Below are 20,065 nucleotides of genomic sequence, written 5' to 3'. Positions count from 1 at the left end.
GATTCAGGTTTACACTTACATCTAGCTAGTTTGAAGTTTTCCAAACGAGTCATTTCCAACTACATCTTAAAAAAAAAACAAAACCCAAAAAACATTTCATTACTCCTTTTTAAAAGCCACCACCATTTGTCCCCTTTTCCTGGGATGATGACTTGTTCAATATATTCATCTACTGTATGGTCCTACTAAGTCACTAGGAGAATCAGAGCTTTGCTGTACTGATCTTCAGGTATTTTAAATTACCATAAATTGTATTTGTGTAAGTAGTCCGAACGTACAGTCTTTATTTTGAACACTGGCTTTTGGCAGAAGGTGACGGAATAGCGGAATGCCAACTCCTGGTTCCAATCAGTTCAGTGAGAGTTTGGCCTTCAGCGCTGCTACCAGATAACACACAAAATTGGGAGATAGAAAGGAAAATGGAAAAGCAAAGGCAGTTCTGGCAAGTGATTCCACTTTCCAGTAACGTGATCCATACACTAAGACAACTCAACTAACAGGCCAATAACTTGCGATAAACTTATAGCTCCATTCTGAGAGCTGAACACTTAAGCATGGGGAAAAAAAGGACAAACTTATTCCTTTCCTTCTTGTTGACTGAATACTTGTGGGAGAAATAAATTAAAATTGAGGATATTATTTTTAGCCTCCTTGAAATGTACTCTTGGATGTACTTTGCAGCCACAAAGGTTATAAATGGTCCAGGTCAGTTTGAGGAGTCAGTGACAAATTCTGCCTCGACATACACGTCATCTGTATTGCACTGGGTGTCCGTCTGTCTCTCTCTAGCATCAGCCAGGGCTACCCAGACAGTAGGCAGGAATGCCCAAGCCTGAAAACCACCCCTGCCACAGAACATGGGGAAACCAGTGGGTCAGGTAGTCATAAACTCTAATATCCTGTCATCAACAGTCGCCAGGGAAAGGTGCCAGAAACAGTTCAAGATGGCAATTACAGAACAGCCAGTTCCCAGGAAAAGCTTCCTCCTACACTCCTGGGCTCAGGGCCTGGCTCATGCCATGCAGCAGGGAGGGACTGAGCCTGTTAAAGCTCTTGTATACTTTAGATTTTCAAGCCAATGCTACAGACCATCTGAAAATTAGCACCTGGTGAGTGTTGGGGGATTTGAAAATAAACTTTCCACAAATTAATAAAAAAGGAAGTTTACGTTGCTTAAACATACTTCTTTGGAATTTATTTATTTTTGCACATGCTGCTGGTGGGGTTGGTCCACTCATACATGTGCTGTGCTCCACTTCTACAGAAAAGTAACAGCGGCAGACAGTCCCCTGTTCAGCTCAAGACCTCCCTATGCAGGGCACTGAAGCTAAAATACAGGCAGAGCACTGCCATTATATCCCCTCACGTCATCCGGCCACAAAATGCCTGCATGTCATCTCTACCTTACAGCTCCTACCACACGCCACCAAGGAGAACAGCCTTGAACGTCCAGCACAAGCATGTCCAAGGCTGTTCAGTTCCTAGTTTCTTATCTGCCAGTACTGTCAACAAATGTAACGTCTGCCAAGGATGCAGCTCACATCCATTAGAAGCTAACCGGAGAATGAGTCATTTTACAAAGGACAAATCAGCCATTAGATTATCATTATCTTTACTGTGCACAAGCCTGGCCAGCAGCTGACCTACGTGTAGACTCCTCTCACCAAAGAGCTCTGAAGATTTTGCACTAAATAGACACAGCAATGCAAGCAAGAAACCTCAGCTTTAAAACAGGTCAGGGTATTCAAGAGTAATAACCTTTTTCATATTCTGCAAGTTTAAAAATCAACTGGTTTTCAATTTTTTTTTAATGTAAGATGTATAGACATTTTTTGATGGGCAGTTTTTCATGTGAGGAGAGGGAATTTCTGGATTACCTCTTTCCTTTTTTTCTTCCCTTCCCCATTCCTGCTTTGTCACAGAAAGGAGAAGCAACGGGGGGGGGGTGGGGGGGGTGGGGGGGCGGGAAGAGATAAACACTCCAGAATGAAAACTTTTTCATCTTCAGGTTTCTCTGGAAAGGAATGAAAAGTTTCATGAAGCCAGTTTCTGCACAAAATAAAATACTTCTATCACCTTTTTCTACAAGAGAAAAACTTACCAGCTGTATTACCATCCTTATATGGACAGGGAAGAAAGGCAGACAGGGATCAAGCTACTTCCCACTGTCAGAATACAGGCTAGGCGCAGAGCTAGTAATTGAACGCAAAACTCCCCAAACCCACTTCACTACTTACAGGGTAATACTATCCTTATTACTGATTCTAACAGTTATCACCTTTCACTGATCCCAGCTCTTACTCATAAGCCCAAGGAAAAAAGCTTCAAATACATGCACATATACCCCTCTTACATATCTGCTTCCTGAGAAATCTCTACAGCGAGAGAGTAATTCTAGCAGCTCTTAAACTAAGTCCCCAGCTTCACTCAGTATTTTTCAAAATTCACAAATCAAAAGCAAATGTACTTCTGTAGGTCTCAAAATAAGTGATGCAAAGCCTTCACTGCTGTTCTGAGTGACACCATCTCAGCCACTCCACCGCAGGACTCAGCACGGCGATGAAAGGCAGCTTTGCTTTCCTGCCCTGTCACATTGGGTAAACCCCATTTTCCCTTGACAAAGCACTCTACCCTTGATACAGTCAGGGAAAAAAAGCTTTACATTACCACTATAGCATTAGAACTAAATGATAGGAACTGAGAGAGATATATTTCTAATGACAATTTATTTCCTCCTCCTTCGTTATCATTTACATGTCACACAAGCTCCCGGCTCCATAGGAAAGCACATGCAGCCAAAATCAGCCCCCACGTGCGCCACAGTCAACATCAGAAGCACCGACTCCAAGTCTCTGGGGCAATACCTCTCAGAATGTCAATCCACCTCTGGCAGAGTCAGCTGCAGCGACGTTTGAGCTCTCTGGCTATTTGTATCACCTCTAGACCCGTAAAGACACAGAAGCAGCAGAAACGCACCACATCGTCAGCAGCCACTTACAGCCTGATGAATTAGCTTACAGCACCTTCAGCAGCAGAAATTAAGAGCTGAAACCTCCTGCTACCCCAGCCGAGATCCCGAGTGGGGCTCCTCTGGTCCAGGAGCTCACAGGGTGGCTGCTGGCCACTGCCAGGCACGCTTGGAGCAAGACTGAAACGGTGCTGGCACATGCTCTACCTGCCCTCTGGATGCATTGCCGACCTGACGCTCACCCTTTACGCTCGTCTTTCACTTATAAATGTGCATACAACAAACATATCATCATTGGCCATGACAGTTATTAGGACAGTTATAAATGTGAGCAGACTGTAACCAAAACACAAGGCCTGGGAGTTTGCAGAGAGCTTGAAACAATAGCTGTCGGGTGAGGAGCGTCCCATTTATCTGCACAATGTTAACTCAGACATCCAATGACAGGCATGTACATGTCAAAAGTCGTTAGCTGCTTCACTGGTAATTTGAGAACTGAGCACATGGGGCATTGCATCGTTCCGCACCACTCGCTGTGAGTGATATCTCCTCTTGATACCTCTGTGGCAGCATTTGGGAGGCACCAAATTATCTTTTGTGAAGAAAAAGTTATGTGAGGGCATTCCCCCTGTCACACTGGTGCAAACTCAAGTATCTAAGCAAAGTCCAGGAGGCTTCCACAATTGTATCTCTAGTATAAGCACAATTTATCACACGGGAAGATTCTCTTGAAGACTCATTTTGCAGAGATATGAGAGTAGCACAGCTTCTCCAAACAATTTAATTTACAATCTAAAGAAAAATTAAAGAAAATTAGAAGTTTCTTAATATGATATCTGCTTCCTTTGGTCAATGTGGCCTCCATTTCCAGGTTTTTATGAGGAACACAACCTCTAAAAAGTCCTTGCTCCATTTTCACAGAATTGCAATTTCTTTAAAAGTTGTCCAATTGTTCAATATTTTAAAAAGAAAAATGTGTATATTGCCAATGGATACACAGATAATAATAATATCAAACAACTAATTTTCTGCAAAAAAAGTGTTTCTAGAAAGTACTTTCCTTTTTTCCACTTCTGTAATCACAGCTCGGCATAACACAGATTGAGTATTTTGACATGATTGTGGTAAATGAACCCCAAAATTTGTTGCTGCTATTTCTAAGAGGGAGTGGTTTTTTGTCTGCTTTTATTTTTAAGTCATCCACAACATTACAGTTGCTGAACAGTTTTTTATACAGAGAATCAACAGGGCATCACAGGGAGTCAAAAGTGATGGCAACCACAGGGAGCACGGCTAAAGACTGTATCCCAGCTACTGACACAAGAGGATACAAGAAGAAGAGTGCCCAACTCTTATGCACATGTGCACAAGCACGCACTCACTCCTCTCCAAGAGCTGGCTGTGTTCCCAGCTCCCAGACCTATGCTTTTCCCACTCTAGTCTCTGCCTCTGCTTTCTGGAGTCAGGGGATTCAGCCTTATTTATGCTCATGTTGCTCCAGCTGTTCCTTTGCAGAAGTCACTAAGTGGATTTGTTTGGAATTCAGACTTATTTCCAAAAAGCAGGCAGTTTCTGTTCATCAGAACAGAGTGACGGTTCATCAACAAGTGACGGCTGCACCAGAAAACAAAAACCAAACCTCAGGGGTGTTTTCAGTCCTTTTCCTGAGCTGGCACATGTTCTGACCCACCCCTGTTGCCTGCAGAAGCACCTCAGCCTCTAAAATACTGCTGCATGCAGCCTTGCTTCCTGTTTCAGCTGCCTTTGGCGATAATCGGACTATGGTCGTTCCCAGCAATGGACTTGGTCATTGGCCGGCGGCCCAAACTGGTGCACGCCACTCACTCAGCACATCAGCAGGAATGAACAAAGCACAAGCTGGGAGCAGGAGGTTCAGGTCTCTGCAGCCCCATGTCTTCATCTAACACAGTGAATGAGGATTAGTGCCATTTCATGAACCACGTTTTCAGGGAATGGGGAGGAACAGAAGCCCCAGTTCAGTAGCACTGTTTTTGTCCCAGCTCTCGATCACAAATCATAAAGTCCTGGTGGAAAGAGATTTTCACCCCTTAAAACTTCAAGCACTGAAACAGGGACAATCCGGTAGGGAACACCCTGGAAGCAAAAGGCGGGATCCCCTTGTAACAGTCCAGATGTGCTTGCATCAGGACTGGAAATATACACTGAATAAATGGTAGATTGTGAATGAACAGGGACACAGAGGGGACACTCCATGCCTCTGTCCCACTGCCTGAGCATCCTCTTAAGCAAGAAAAATCAAAAGGCAAGGAGGATTATTACTGAGTTCAGGATGCAGGAAAATGCACAGCAACATCTTCTGCTCCTGTCATAGTAGCTGAACCTCATTTGCTATTGCTGCTTTGCCTAATCACCTAAACCGTGATAAAAGAGCCAGTGAAATCTTTTGCACAGACCAAGACTGTATACGTGCATACTGTAGCCTACTACTTTCCTTTTGTCCAGATCTTCCACAAAAGCAGAACAACTGTCAGCAAGAAAAAAAAAGGCAACTGTAAAAAAATCAATTTTTAGAAAGAACGTAGCATGATGCCATTTTCCTATATGGCAACTGGTATCCCATGTGGAGTCTCAAACAATAGCCAGCCTGGCAGGGGGTGGAGTAAGAAGACGACTTGGGGGAAAAAAATTATATAGATATATTCCCTGCTGGCCCTCACCCTCCATTTCCTCTTGGATTTCTTTGTGACTGCACTGAAAGGGGTCAATAGCTCCCAGCTTGAGAAATGCAGCTTTTGAAAGGACTATCACCAGCATCTGTATTTAAAGCATGCCTTTTCCTTCACAGCCCCCCCCCCAGCTAATGCAGTGCTTTTAAAAAGTGAGCAGCAAGATAAACTTTCAGGGAAAAGAAAAAGGGAAGAGTAGAGGAGAAACGGTATCTTTCTGCTTTGGTTTACTGACACTTTCACTGGAAAAAAGCGTGACTGGCAGAGCAGGGACAAGGAACATAAGCTGCAGATGATCTAAAGCGCTACGGATCGTTACACCTTGCTTCAGTCACCACCTCCCCATCCTTTAAAGTAAGCTACAAAACCACATGAAGCAGCCAAGCACCAAGCTGGAAAAGAATTTCAACTGATTAAAAACAATGGGCAAATTAGCACTGGACTCATTGAACACATCAAAGCTTTGTAACTCAATCTTCAGCATTTAAAAAATTCTGATCTGACAAACACAGGCAATCTAGTCAAATTTTAATAGGCTTAATTAACTTATCTTGATAATGAAACACTGGACCAATGGCTAAGTTTACATTTAGGCTTTCTATTTGCAGAAGTACTCCAGAAAAGCTATGGCATGTTAGAGCCAGGGATTTATTGGGAGGGAGGAGGAACAGGATTGTAACCTTCTCTTCTAGTGCCACTGGATGCGGCCCATGTGGAAGGCTGGCACGTGCAGTTTTTCAGGACCCCTGGCCCCGCTTCGCGTTGCAGCCTCATTCAAACATCCAACAGCAATTATATTGCAGTTGCTTTCTGTATTAGGATGGTTTTTAATTCACTTTAGAAGTGGATGAATGCAAACACACAAAGAGTTTGTACAGATCACCTGTTGCTGTAGTTTCCAGGTGTAAACAGGTCGAAACTCCACCCATGTGCTCTAGAAACTGAGTAACAGTTCCCACTACTAAAACGTTTCCAAATTTAAGAAGCAAAATGGGCGAAACGTCACAGAAGGAAGCTCTACTTTGTGTTGAATGGAGACAATCTAAATAAGACCAGCTATGATTTTCCAGCTCCAATTTATTTGACTTTATATTCATCTGGCTATCTGACTGGAGCCTTTCAGTAAACTTCAGCAGAATCCCACAATATTCATCTAAGACAGTCCTGAAATTCACAGATGGAAGGTGCAGTGGTACCTCCGGCAGCACCACACACAGCAAAAAGCTATTTCATGTAGTTCCTACCAAATTGTCCGAGAGAGAAGTCAAAAATGAGGCCAGCGAATGCTCCAGAAACAGAGAAGTAAATTGCCTCTGAGAGTCTCTAGCACGAGCAGCATATGACTTTGCATTTCACTTTAGTTTCCAATCACACTATCTTTCTCACAGGCATTCAAATACATTAGTCTGTGCCTTATCAGATCCTGAATTACTATTGTAGAAAAGCTCCTGCGAGTCTGAGAACTCTGTAGTTCAGAGACATTTATGGGGCTGTAATGAGTACTGACAGATAAGCCACACTCATGCATACGCGCTTGCAACTGATGTCTGGTTTTACACAATACAGCCCTAAGCCTTCATAATACAGCATAGGAAACAGAATCCTCCCATCGCCTACTACTAATTGCATCTACAGTGGTCAGGGGTTGAAAGAGAAGTAAGCAGATTAATTCTATTAGACTGCGCAATAGTATCCCAAGGGGACAAGGGAAAATCCCATCATTTAAAACAGGACTGGTAGACACTGCTGGGAACGATGTTACATACTAGTAGGGGATTAAGGGTTTGGACTAAAGGGCCTCATCTTTTCTAGATCTGGTTTCCATGAGTCATTGCGATTAGAACTGCAGGGCTTTTCTGTTTGGGTTTTTTTCACTTTTGGATGACCTGAAACATCTTGCCCAATTGAAAACTAAATTATTTAATTAATTTCTTACTTAACCCGTTCCCCCCAACATACACTTCTTCATTCCTTTTCTTAAAAAGCTTTCTGTTTAAATTCAGGTTATTTTCAATATAAAATTATTTTAGAACAAGAGGTCTAAGTATTGTTTTATTAATACCTCATCTGTAACATTTTTATTTTTTCAGCATACTCCTCCCACACTTTTAGCCTATATTTATCTCAACTATGTGAGCAGTCTTGATCCTCTGAAAGTACATTTTTGCTGAAAAACATTCCCCGTGCTATAAATACAACGTAAGATTTCACCCCTACAGATATGTCAGGCAGAGGTGACAAAGCCCCTCTTGAGCCAAACTGAATGGAAAAAATCCTCTGCTCAGTCCACTGCAGCAAGGCCAGAGCCCAGCAGCAGCAGAGCCTGAGCATTAGGAGCGCTGTCTGCCTTACCTGCGCACTGCTTTGAGGGGACAGGCCTTCAGAGAAATAGTTGTTCTCCTCAAAAAGTCAGGCCGTACTAAACATGCATCAGCCAGGGTCCTTGTTTCAGGTCCCTAGCACCGTGATCCAGGCTGGTCAACCTGTCAGAAACAGCAATGACAAATCCGTAAGACACACACCTCCGTACTGGGCCTGAGGAGAAGACCGTGACCTTGCTTTACTCACTTCTTCCCACTTAGCTAAAGATAACTCCTTCTTGCACATCTGAAGGAGGTGAGGGGAAGCATCTGGCAGAGACCCTGAAGACCTTGGCAAGGCCTGGACTGAAGGCAAAATCTTCCTCCTTACTTTCCAGTCCATTTAGACTGGACAGAAAAGGGCTTTGACCAGAAGGCAGGAGGAGGAACAGGACTATTTCCAGAAGAGTAAGAGAGGAGCAACAGAATTGCTCTGCATCTTCCCCTCCTGCTCCCCTGTGCAGCAGCAGAGAGTCACCAGGGAAAAGGAGAGGACAGGAACACCAGGAAGAGATGCTGTGCATCCCCCGAAGGCAAGTCCCAGAATAGAGGATGGAGTAGTGTGTGAAAACACAGAAGTAGTTAAATGTTTAAGACATACACACATACACACACACACACTTTCCTGTATTGTATGCAACAAATATGCACACACGTTGACTTACTGGATAGATGTTAGAGTACAACTGTATGCTGATGGAGGGAACCAGAAAAGATTGAGGATGAAAAAGAGGGCAAGGTGATGGAGCCGAGAAGCAGGTAAGGGTGGGATGAAGAGCCAGGAGGAGAAGGGTTCAGTGGGAGACGCTCAGGTGGTGAAAGCAATAAGCAAGCGAAAGAAGGTAAATCAGAGCCTGGAGAAAGGCAGGAAAGGCCAGTAGGAAAGGAGGGATCATGCCAGATCTTGTTGGTTTTCTCCTTGCAGAAGTCAGCCAGACCAGGGACCCAGAGGTGAAGCCAGCACTTAACAGAGCAATCGCTCCATAACGGCTTCTCTCTAGAGAACGGCACCGAGTTTGGATCTCATTCTCCCTGATAGCTCCAATTCAGATATGAAGCTGGCGCCATGCAAATCCATTTCATAGCATTACTTCTCTCCTCCCCACTCTACCTTGCTGCTTTGCTCTCTTTTGAAACCAAAACCCTCCACCCTGCCCAGCCCCTCTAGCATCCCAAAGCCAATGCCAACTGTCCTCATTCAGCATCAGGGAGCATCAGTGCCCCCGCTGCATCACAGCGCTTAGTAACTCCTCCAGAGTCAAGACGAAAAGCTGGGGGAGAAGGTCCTTTCACAGCAACTCCATCCAGCAGTCCTGTAAGGCACTGAGACAGGGCTGCAGCTGGTCATCTCAAGGTCCCCTTTTCTGTCATGCTCTCTGGAGAAGACAGCCATACTGAGCTGAGCTAGCATTTACTTGTCAATCCAGTAGATTACAACACCACTAACAAGCTGGCTCGGAAGTGCTAATGTCACACCAGACCACATGAAAGGAAATTCCTGCCATGCGCGCAGATAGCAGCCCTCTGTCAGCAGCCCCCTGCTCCCCTCCACAGAAGCGCTATTTCACACTTCCCCAGGACAAGGGAGAGGGCTCAGTGGGACACAGGAGTGCTGCATGCTGTGCCCAGCCTGAGACACCCTGCCGAGGAGTGCTCTGCACCCTGGTCATTCATCTTAGGTGCACTAGAAGAGCATTGTGGTCTAGTGAGCGGAGCAGGGGCCCACCAAACAGGTACTGAGGCAGATGTTCTCCTTGCCCATGTCTCCAGTGGACTCAAATGCTTTCAGCTGAGCTTCATCCTCCTGTGGGTGTTTGTTTACAAGCCTCTTCCCTGCTCTGCCCAACCTGGCATTTCAAATGCACACATACCAACCACATCCTGGTTTCTTTAAAGAGGAAGGGCAAGTATTTGAGAGGTGCAAGTGCTTGCATGTAGAGAATGCATATGTCCATATACTTCTGCACAGGACAAAGTGTCTGCTGCCTAATGGAAACCTACCCTATTGAATGCAGTCCTAATCCTTTCAGACATGCAGTATTGGAGAGTAACTCCCAGCCTTTGGAGACAGTGAGGAAAAAAAGATTAATTTATTCACATTTGCAAAGTGCTCTGAAACCACAAGATGGAAAGTGTCACCGGCAGGTGTACTGAGAGTCATCAAAAATTTGATTCAATGGCATTTTTAGTACCAATTTTCCCTTTCCATTATGGAAGAACAGTGCTGTCCATGTAGGCAAAACCCATTCATTCCCTATTACTATTCCAGCTGATGTACCGCTGTGATCAGAAGCAGAGAGCTCTAATATATTTAGGGTCACTAATATTGTATTTTGTCTTCTGTGTGTACTTGCTCAGATGAGAGATTTCAATCATCTCTATTCAAGGAACATTAAGAAACAGAAGATATCTCAGGTCATCCAAATCCTCCTCTCCAGAGAAGGATCATGCCTCTCCACTCCACCCTGCTTTGTTTTTATCTAATCCAATATGAGAGCGTCTCAAGCAGCAGGAATATTCTCCTTTCTCTCAGCAGACCTCAGAAAAGCCTGACAGAGAGCTGTTTTCAAGACATGTTGCCTGCATAAACAGTCTGATTTTTTATTTTAGTTAATGTGATTCCTTTGTATCTGACTAGGGCAAAGGCAGCAGCTTGTGCGAAACCTGACAGGACAGTAACAACCAGGGACCTTCTCCGTGGCTGATGCAGAGGGACAGAGAGGGACAGCAACACCAAGGAATCCAACTCTCCTTTAGCCCTGTAGGTGAATTTTCAAAGAGGAGTAGAGCCAGTAGACTACGGGTCATCTGGGCTTAATACATTTTTAATATGAAAACAAAAATAAACAAAAGCTTAACGTGGAATTTCTCCTGGTTGGTTGCCCTGGTCTTACATTCTCTCTAATCACTGCTGGCTTCTATCGGAGACAAGGCCCTGGATTAGACAAGATCTGACCCAGCCTAGCAGCTCTCGGGTGTCCCATCCACAACACTGCACTAAGGTACACCCTTGGGGCTTTAGACTCTATGGCTCCTGAGTTTGGTTTGATTAAGGGGTACAACAGACTCTGCTGGAATTAAGCTTTTTCTTTTTATTATTTTTATTTTAAATCCAACCTTCATCACAGCTTCCTCCCCACTTCAATGTTTGTTTGCTTTGGGGCTCTGCCGGTGGTGTATTTTGCAAACGACTTTTCTTTTTCATCCTTGTATATTTCTACAATTATACACATGCTTGTATAAAGCCACTTAATCAAGCATAAGGAACAAGAGTTTGCACTATTTACTGACACAGAGATCGGGAGAAACACAAAGCGTTCCCATTTAACATTTTATACATTACAAGTAACACCAAAACAGATGTAAAACAAGCCAATTCTTCATTATATTTTACACTTACCACAACAGAAATCTTTGTGCATTAAATACAACTGAAAGGGAGCTGTGGAGTTGGCATTAGCTTGACAGATGCTGAGATGAGCTGCACCAGAAAGGAATATCTCAGCCTGAAACAGTGCATGTTAAAAAGGCATCTGCTTATTGTTTGATATGTGTATTTATTTACATAGACGGCTTGCTGACACGCTGAAAGGTTGGGGAAGGTGGTGTAGGCTGGCATTTTTAACTCTCAGCAGGCATTCAGCATGCAGTTTGTTATCCTTTGGTCATGTCACAAGCTTCCATTTTATTGCCGAGTGGTGGCAAAAGGGGGGAGCGGGGAAGGGAAGTAGGGTCCCCTCTGCTGCACAGACTTGACCCCCCTCCGGGAGCTTGCCCTCAGCACACAAGGCAGAGCTTCCAAGTTCAGCCTCCACAGGCACGCTGCCCCTAGGGCTCACCCTCCAACTTCTGGGGCCTCTGTGCCTTTGATATAGACATGAGAAGAGTCCCTCAAAAGCAAGTCAAGCACAGCTTCTTGTGCATAAAAAGAGATCTTCTTTAACAAGAAAGAAAATTAATTAAGTGGGTAAAATCCCACAGGTTGGAACAGCAGCTGAGGAATTATCTTTCTATCAGGTTGGTAATGAAGACTAAAAAACCTCACACACATTAACAGCTTTATATGGGCTCATCAGCATTCCAGATCAGATGCGAAGCTTGGCATTCCCAGGAGCAGCAGATGCAGCTCCAGTTACAGACCAGACCCTGGGCAAACCACAGTTTGCCTTGCTAAAAACAGTATCACCACAATGCCTGAAAATGAAAGGTACATACCTATCTAGCAGAATAACTTTTTCCCACAGAAATTATGCCCAGGGAGACTGTAGGTCACAACGTCCAATGCCCCAGGTTGATCTGACACACCTCCGAAACCTGTGTTTAGATACACGTGTGTGTGCGTGAGAGAGAGATTTATTCAACATGCTGGGGGGAGTGTGAACAGCCAGCACACGTCTAGGCGCACATCAAATGACACGATCAGACACTGACCAAATTGCCCTCCTTTACCCTATTGACTTCCCCACCAACACTGCTGGCTGCTTCACCATTAACACTCACAAGTACTAGTCAGTTCTAACAAAATAATGCAGATTATTTCCTATCCCCTGCTACAGAAAGACTACCTGATTTGGGTTCAATGACAAGGCGGCAAGCAGTGATGCCTTCATGTAACCACTGCAGTAGGGGATCACTACCATGAAGGAGCCACGGAGCCTCACACTGAACTGTGCCAAGCTACTAAAAGCTGCATTTCAGAAACGCATTAACTTCCCTGGCTACTAAGGTAAAGCAGTCTGCCTTCCCCCCAAAAAAAGAAGGAAAGAAAAAAATAAACTACTGGCCACCTTTCCAAAAACACACCTTCAGACATCTTCCTGCCTCTTTGTTACAATTCGTATCACAAGAGTCCCATGAGGCCCCACAGAACGAAGCTTTTTACTGTGCCAGGATGAAAGAGCACCCTGCCCAAAGAGCTTGCTGCCTAAACAGACAAAAAGCAGGAAAAAAAGGAAATACTAATATTTCCCTTGTTACAGATGGGAAGTAGAAATCCAAAGAGCTACTGGTGGTAAAATCAGACAGGAAGCCAGTAACAGAACTGGGAAGGGAACATCTTCAGTCTCAAGTCTATTCCTTCAGTATGGAAATCACTGTTTCTTCCTTTCTCGTTCTCCTGGCTTTCCCTGAAAGCTGTTTCTTTTACAGCTTGTAAAGTTCATCCTTAAAAGCAAAGTCCACAGCCTACTGATGTGCTTCTCATTTTCAAAGGGAGGAGGTTTAAGGGATTCTGATGCAAATGAGCACAAGGAATTCTCAGCTGGCACCCAAAAACTGCCCCAAAGAGGCCAACCTCCCCCCTTTAAATGAACAGCAAATGCTGGCATGTGCTGTTTCATACAGGTTTTTAATATACCTAATCATGGGGCCTTCAACTGACCAACTCAGTTAGAACCACGCTAGTGCGTGTACTTCTGAAGCAGATGTTTCATATATTACCTGTGCGTTATCAATCAACACGGATGATATCCCTACCAGATGAGACAATTATTTTGCAATTACATTGAAATGAAAGATACTTCTTGCAAAGGTTTCACTAATTACCCAGGCTTACCAAAGGCTAAGGATAATGGAGTATTTTCCCCACCAGCTCTGCCTCTCATTAATCCAAATGCCCTCCGTGCCCTAAACCTATTGGAAAAAGAAACCAATGGCACTTCCTGAGCAATAGGATTAAATTACCTACTCCGAGGAAGCAGGTTGCCTAACAGAAGTATTTGCATTATTAATAACAATTTCCAATCATTTTACATCATCTTTTAACAAGCACCACTACTTCCTTAGTTTCTCTTGGGTTTGAAATACCTGTAGTGCATAAACAACAATGGTTAGTCTGTTTTCCAAGTTACTCTTTCCCGTTTGACTCAGAAATAATGCTTTCTGTCAGCTTGAACTGTTAATTTAGGTTTGCTGTTGCTGCTCTCTCCTTCCCTTGAATAAAGGGCTGGCTGATCCCTGGGATATTGTGGCACAGCACTTGGGTTTTCACACTCAAGCTGTCACTCTATTAGCTCTGACAATCTGGCTGTTTTGTATCATACTTTCCTAAGGCTCTCATCTACCTCTCGTATCTCTTTCCTCAGATTCACCTGAGCAGACACATTGACACCTTTGGGCAGGATGTTCCCAGAATTACAGGAGCGTCCAGAGTGGAAAGAAAACAGACATTTGAGGTAGCACGCACTGTATGTACAGCAAGGGTGTATGTCTGTTACTAGCAATTCAAACATCTGCCTGTAGTGAGGTTAGTTTGGAAAGGCTTTGATTCCCGCCTAGGGAATTTAGTGTCATTTGCTTGCTCCACGAGAGTGCCATGGGCTTCCTCGTGCAGTGTTAGATCCAAATATACTCTTATGCATTACAGAGCTTTATGTAGAATACATGTGTGTGTGATTCTGGTCCTTCAAAAGATTTCTCAGTGAAAAAGCTAATACAGAATGGAGCGCTTCATGGAGTTGTATAGCTCTTCAATTCTCTTTTGGAATGCATCTTTAGTTCTGCATAGCTGATATCTCTGCTTTATCTTCTTCAGATCCCCTTTCTTCAAACAAACTCCAGATTCCCCCCACCCCCAAAAAATGCCTCTTAAGACCTGATTGTTTTTCTTGAAAGACACAATAATTTTAAAGGACTTAGCAGTAGTATTTCAAGAGGAAAAAGCAAACAAAAACCAATAATCAAATGGTAAAGGCCAAGGAGAAAGCCACAGCCAGTTATGGAAAAGGATATGCAATGCTGTTCCATTATCCCCTTGAAATGAAGAGTAAAAGCTTGCAAAATTCCATTCCAGTGCCTGCAACTCCGCCTAAATCCTCCTGACCACAGTAGCAAAGCTATTACATACCACGCGTCTTGGCATTTTCATCATGTTCCAAACATCTAGCACATGGTTCAAAAGTTTCGGCCCTTCAGACTAATGAATCTTGTGATCAGCACATGAAATCAGATTGCTACGTGCAAAGAGAAAAGGAAGGTGTTTTTCCAAGACACGGAGGAAACCACCCTCTACCCTCATATCCTTCTTTATTTTCCCCACCGAGCAGGTCAGGTCTCCTTGCCCACATGCTGCATCACCCTAACCTTTGTTACTCAGTGTCCAACCTTCTGCTGTTCTTAACTGCCTCCTCCATAGAATTTGAGGTAGCTGTAGCTGTGCATACGTGCAAATAAACCACAATAAAGATTTCATTTCTGCAAATTACTGAACTTAACCTCTGAATAAAGGCTACCATAGAAGGGTAGAGTGCCAATACAACTCCTGTCCAAGTCAGGCTAATTAGAGCAGCTCTAAGATATCAGTGAGAAAACTTCATTGTATGAGGAATATGCAAGCCAGCGAAGACATGTACCACACATGGAAGTACAGTTTAACTGACTTGGTTGGAAATTATATTGTCATTGTGCAGTAGGGCTGTTCATGGGAGGAAAGAGCCCTACAAAAATAGCTACTAGATTTTCAAGTACCAAGAATCAGATGCCAGAATGTAAATACTGTTAACATAAATCTTAAAGGCCTCAAAAGTGTTTACTCTGTCTGCACAACAGAAAGGCACCTATTCATCGCAGAAAGCCAGTAACTGGAAGGGATTAAGAACATACAGAGTCAGCCAAACAAACAGCAACTGAAGATAAGGAAGAACTCCAAGTTAGCACCAGGCAAAGGGATACATCCATTCTTTTCTTCTTCTCCCAGAAAATAAAAATAGAAAATTGTGATATTTTAAGAGCTATATTTGTCTTTTTACCTTCTACTCCCTATACGTTAAAAAAAAGAAAAAAAGAAATAACTTCTCATCACCAATCCTTCAGAAAAGAGCAAATCTAACAGATTTTTTTCTGGAAGGCAATGTAAAAATGGTTGAAACTTTTCAATGGTCCAAAAGAAACATGACTACCAGTAAATGTATTACCAATTCCAGCACGTGGTAGAAATATAGAGGTGAGGTAATTTTTCCTTTAGCTAAGGCTCAGTTGTACAAGCACCTTAAAGCCATTTTGTTTTGCATGGCATTCAGCAAAATTATAGTACATCAGAATGAACTGACTAGGGAGAAGGCAGCTATTTATTTCTTGCTGGTATTTTCTCATGATGGTGCTTTTGAGGACTCATACCAGCTTTCATTACTAGGGCACATCCCCTATTTGCAAATTATTTTCATCAGTTTCTTTTTCGCCAATCCACCCCCCTGGTTTTCTCTTCTGCCCTCTCATTCAATAGTTTTAAACAACTAGTAATCAAAAGCAGAGTAGCATAATGGAAGTTGCAGGCATGGAGCTGGTCAGGCAGTTTAGCTCAAGGACTATTGCTGTTATTACAGGGCACATGCAGAACAAAATGCTCTGCAGGTTCTGCAACAATGCTGAATGAACCCAGTTCCCAAAGGATCTCCCAGAACTGGAGAAACGGGACGCCACCCCTCTGAAAGCCACAGAAAGCAAGCTCTTTGGCTCACTGTCACGGTGTGTCAGCAAAGGACCATCGCTTCCTTGCTTTCCCATAAAGTCATTAAAATGTGAGACAATGTTTTCTGTTGTAGAAACACTGTATTGTCAGAGAATACCCTTTTGGAGGACTCTCTTAAGCAGCTAGTGAAGGAGCACTTCTGAGCCTGCTGAACACAAGAGGAGGAGGGACAGCCAAGGGAAACGACAATTCCGTTTAAACTGAGGGCAAAACTCCATGTCTGCAGCAGGAGCACAACCAGATCCCAAACAGATGGATGAGGAAAAGCTTCACTGTGAAGGACAAAGTTTTCAGAAGTGGTCGGTGGTTTGGGGATGCATCTATACAAATGTCTCAAGCTGGGTATCCAAGACTCCTCAGACAAGAAAATGCTTAGCCGTTTCTGAAAACCCGGCCCTTTGAAAGTGTTTCAGATGGAGAAGAAAAAAAAAAATCTGACCCATTCCCAAAACTTTTAGACGTCACCGAAATAAATGGTGGGACTTCCACCTTGCTCATTTACCCCACAATTTTAAAAGTGTTTCCAAAATACTGCACATGCTGTTGTTACTGTCTATGTTGCTTTTGAAGCCTTGTCTTGTAATAGGCTGTGGAAGCCAAAATGCAACTTTTTAATCAGCCTGAGCAATAAAGAGGGCTTCTGAGTCTGGGGTTTCCTCCTGACAATGGGACTGCAAATACTCTTTGCCATTGCAGGGGCTATTCCTTCCAACCAAGACCATGCATTCTGCTTTTCTATTACAGAGCTGCCTGCAAAGGTATGTCTTGAAAATGAACATTGCCTTACCTTTTGCCAGACCTTCCCCCCTGATTTTTTTTTTTATTTCAGCTTCAATTTTTTTTTTTTTTTTTTTCAACATTTCAATAAATGGCACATCTGCACTTCAGCATTTTGCACCAGACTAGAAACAGTGAAATTGAGAGACAGGGAAAAAGACCGACGCTATCTGTAAAAGAGTTTGACTAAGGGTGTGAACTAAAATCAGCCTATTGGCCTTACCATCAACCACAGGAGCTTTTACTAGCACTTAGCTTTTGACTGCACCATTCCACAAGAGTCTAGAGGAGGCAGCATCCCAGCTAATTAGGCAGGGATTGCACTCAGGAAACCATGACAAGGAAACTATCAACTGCACAACAACTCTCTGTTGCATTATTTGTTTTGGACTCTTGGGCACACAAGCACACAGAAAGACTCCCAGCACTGTTACGGCACAGCCACTAAGACAGCATTACCTGCTCTGGACAGCTGTATTTCATTTTGGATGGAGTTAGGTGTTTAAAGGCCCTCAGAAAGCAGCTCCTAGCTGCGATAAGCTGAGGAGAGCTCCTCCAAGGGGAAACCTTTGTTCCCTTTGACTCACCTGGTGAAAGGTGCTGCTTATAATCCGTGATTACTTAAGTCGACTCTAATGTCTGGCTACCAGTTGGCAAGATACAGCAGCCTGCAGACAGCTCAAGCTAGGAGCATGAATAAATAATTTCCACCAGCTGAGAAATGTTTTCTGGCGCACGGGAAGTGAGCCCAGCAACTGGGAGAAAGGACGAAGCCTTAGGAGGCTGTGAAACCTTGCTCTTTTGCACTGATGCTGCAATCAAGCGGTACTGATTGGTTTCAGCCTTTGAGAGGTTTCTCAACACTTAACAGCTCCAGTCCATCCAGGCAAAGCATCAGTCACCTCTTCCGAGGCACAAGCAAGTCAGTCTCAAGACAGTAATGAAAGAGAGATGAAGCATACATATTCTTCACCTAAGTACACCTCAGAGTGAGTTTGCCAGAACTTGAAAGATACATGTTGCTAAAGGCTTCAGCCCTCCCTGCCTCCTAGCTACAACATAAACCAGCTGCATTTAAATGAAAGGCAGGTGAGAAGGACAACTAAAGTTCAGGCACCAGCTGCCATCCCAGATGAAAGCCGTCAGAGCAACGTTACAGCACAAGTGCCTAGAACCAGAGGCCTCCTTCCCCCTTGTACCTAGCCTCAGGAACGAGGCAGGTGGAGGAAGCATTTGGCCCACCATGAGTTTTTCTTCCTCAGTACCTCCTTTGAACAGCTGCCATGCTGTCCTGCTCTTACCCAGGGCCAGGTGAGTCAGGGATCTCCTTCAACTGTCCTGTCCCCCCAGCTCACGCCCAGCCAGCAGATGCCTGTACCAGGAGTCAACTGGCAATGAAGAAGGTCAAACAAAATAATTGGTATCATCTCACCAAGCTCTCCTCTGCCTAATGAACTGCCAACCAGTAAGACAAGAAAGGCCTCACTAAAAACAGCCACAAGATGCATCTCTCTGTGCCCAGATAATGCTCAACAGGGCCCTTCTCCGTGTGCGGCTGTTTCTAGAGCATTGCAACCAGAAAATCCAAGCCAGACAAGTAGCTCTTCAAGGCAGACATTAAACATTGATTTGTAATAAACACCCTCCTGAGCCCCAGGGACCAGTGAGAGGTGTAGGGAAACACAGCAAACAGAATCCAGAGAGGCCAGACTCACAATGCCTCGCACTGTGGTTATTTGAATATGTGAAGAAAAAAAAAAATAGAAGTGTTTTCAAAATGGTCCATATGCTAAGAAACAGAAATGAAATTTTATATTTTGGACACTTTAGTTCTTCAAGGGCAGTTTTCCCTTATCTCTGAACAGCAAGAGAACATGCTTCTCACTGTTATTTTAGAAATGTATAAAAGAATTTCAGACATGCTCTCTGCATTACTTTGCAATGCAATCCTTGGACTGAAATGTCTCCACACTTGCAATCTTTTTATCTTCTCTCTCCAGAGCAGGGGGGGGCAGTTGGGGAGGGCGAGGGAGAAAGGGATCTGTGAGACCACAGAACAAAGACTGGGACTTGGGAGAGTGCCCAGCTATTGCTCATTTAATGGCTTTGGCTTGTCCAGTTAGAGCGTTGGATTTTATTTATCTATTGATTTTATATTCATGGTACTGCGGTTTTAAACAGAACTGTGGGGTTCTAGGAACATATAACTGGGAAAATCTTTTAAAATCAGATGGAAGAACACACATAAGGCAGGGGGCAGCCAGCACTGAGGATAGAGGCCGCTATATGCAGTTTCCATAGGAAATGCTTGTAACTTAACAATACATACGTGGATCTTTTTCATATAATTGCTTAATTTCACATAGAGGAAAAAATAAGTATTGCAAAGATTAATATTTTCATATCATAGAAAGAAGATGGGCAAACAGTTAAAGTAATAAAAATGCAGCTGAGTGCATAGCTGAAGCTTTACTGCAAATTTGTTCATTTATGGTAATGTCCACTGTGTATTAATATTTCTATAAATAGTCTTGTAAATAAGATTACGAGCAGAAACTGAAACAATTCTTTTTAAACAAATGTTAAAGAATGGCTGTAGAATAAGAATTTTGTAATTCAATGCAAATATTCGTGCAAGAAGCTAGATCCTATAAATTATACGCATTTAGTCAAGGAGCAGAAATACTATTGTGTGACCTATATGTCAAAATACAAAGTGAATTGTGCAGCTGGAAGCTGAACACTTGAATACCAGCCACTGAATACTAAAAACGAATTGCTTGTAAAC

The 20,065-nt window shown here is 43.5% G+C and overlaps 1 protein-coding gene across 8 annotated transcripts in view; it reads right to left on the bottom strand.

Moving 5' to 3' along the window:
* TSPAN18 (tetraspanin 18) overlaps positions 1-20,065 on the bottom strand; it is a 127,242-nt gene that overhangs the window by 55,978 nt on the left and 51,199 nt on the right. For 6 of the 8 annotated variants that reach the window (XM_076344413.1, XM_076344423.1, XM_076344420.1 and 3 more), the window contains one exon: positions 8,029-8,159. The exons of the other annotated variants lie outside the window; for them this stretch is intronic. The gene's annotated coding sequence lies outside the window, so the exon portion shown is untranslated. The remainder of the gene's footprint in view (positions 1-8,028; positions 8,160-20,065) is intronic. 8 annotated transcript variants of the gene reach the window in all.

This window comes from Aptenodytes patagonicus, chromosome 7 (assembly GCF_965638725.1).
Source record: "Aptenodytes patagonicus chromosome 7, bAptPat1.pri.cur, whole genome shotgun sequence".
Lineage (NCBI taxonomy): Eukaryota > Metazoa > Chordata > Aves > Sphenisciformes > Spheniscidae > Aptenodytes > Aptenodytes patagonicus.
Note: the sequence above shows the minus strand (reverse complement) of the source record. Positions and strands in the feature narration are given on the sequence as shown.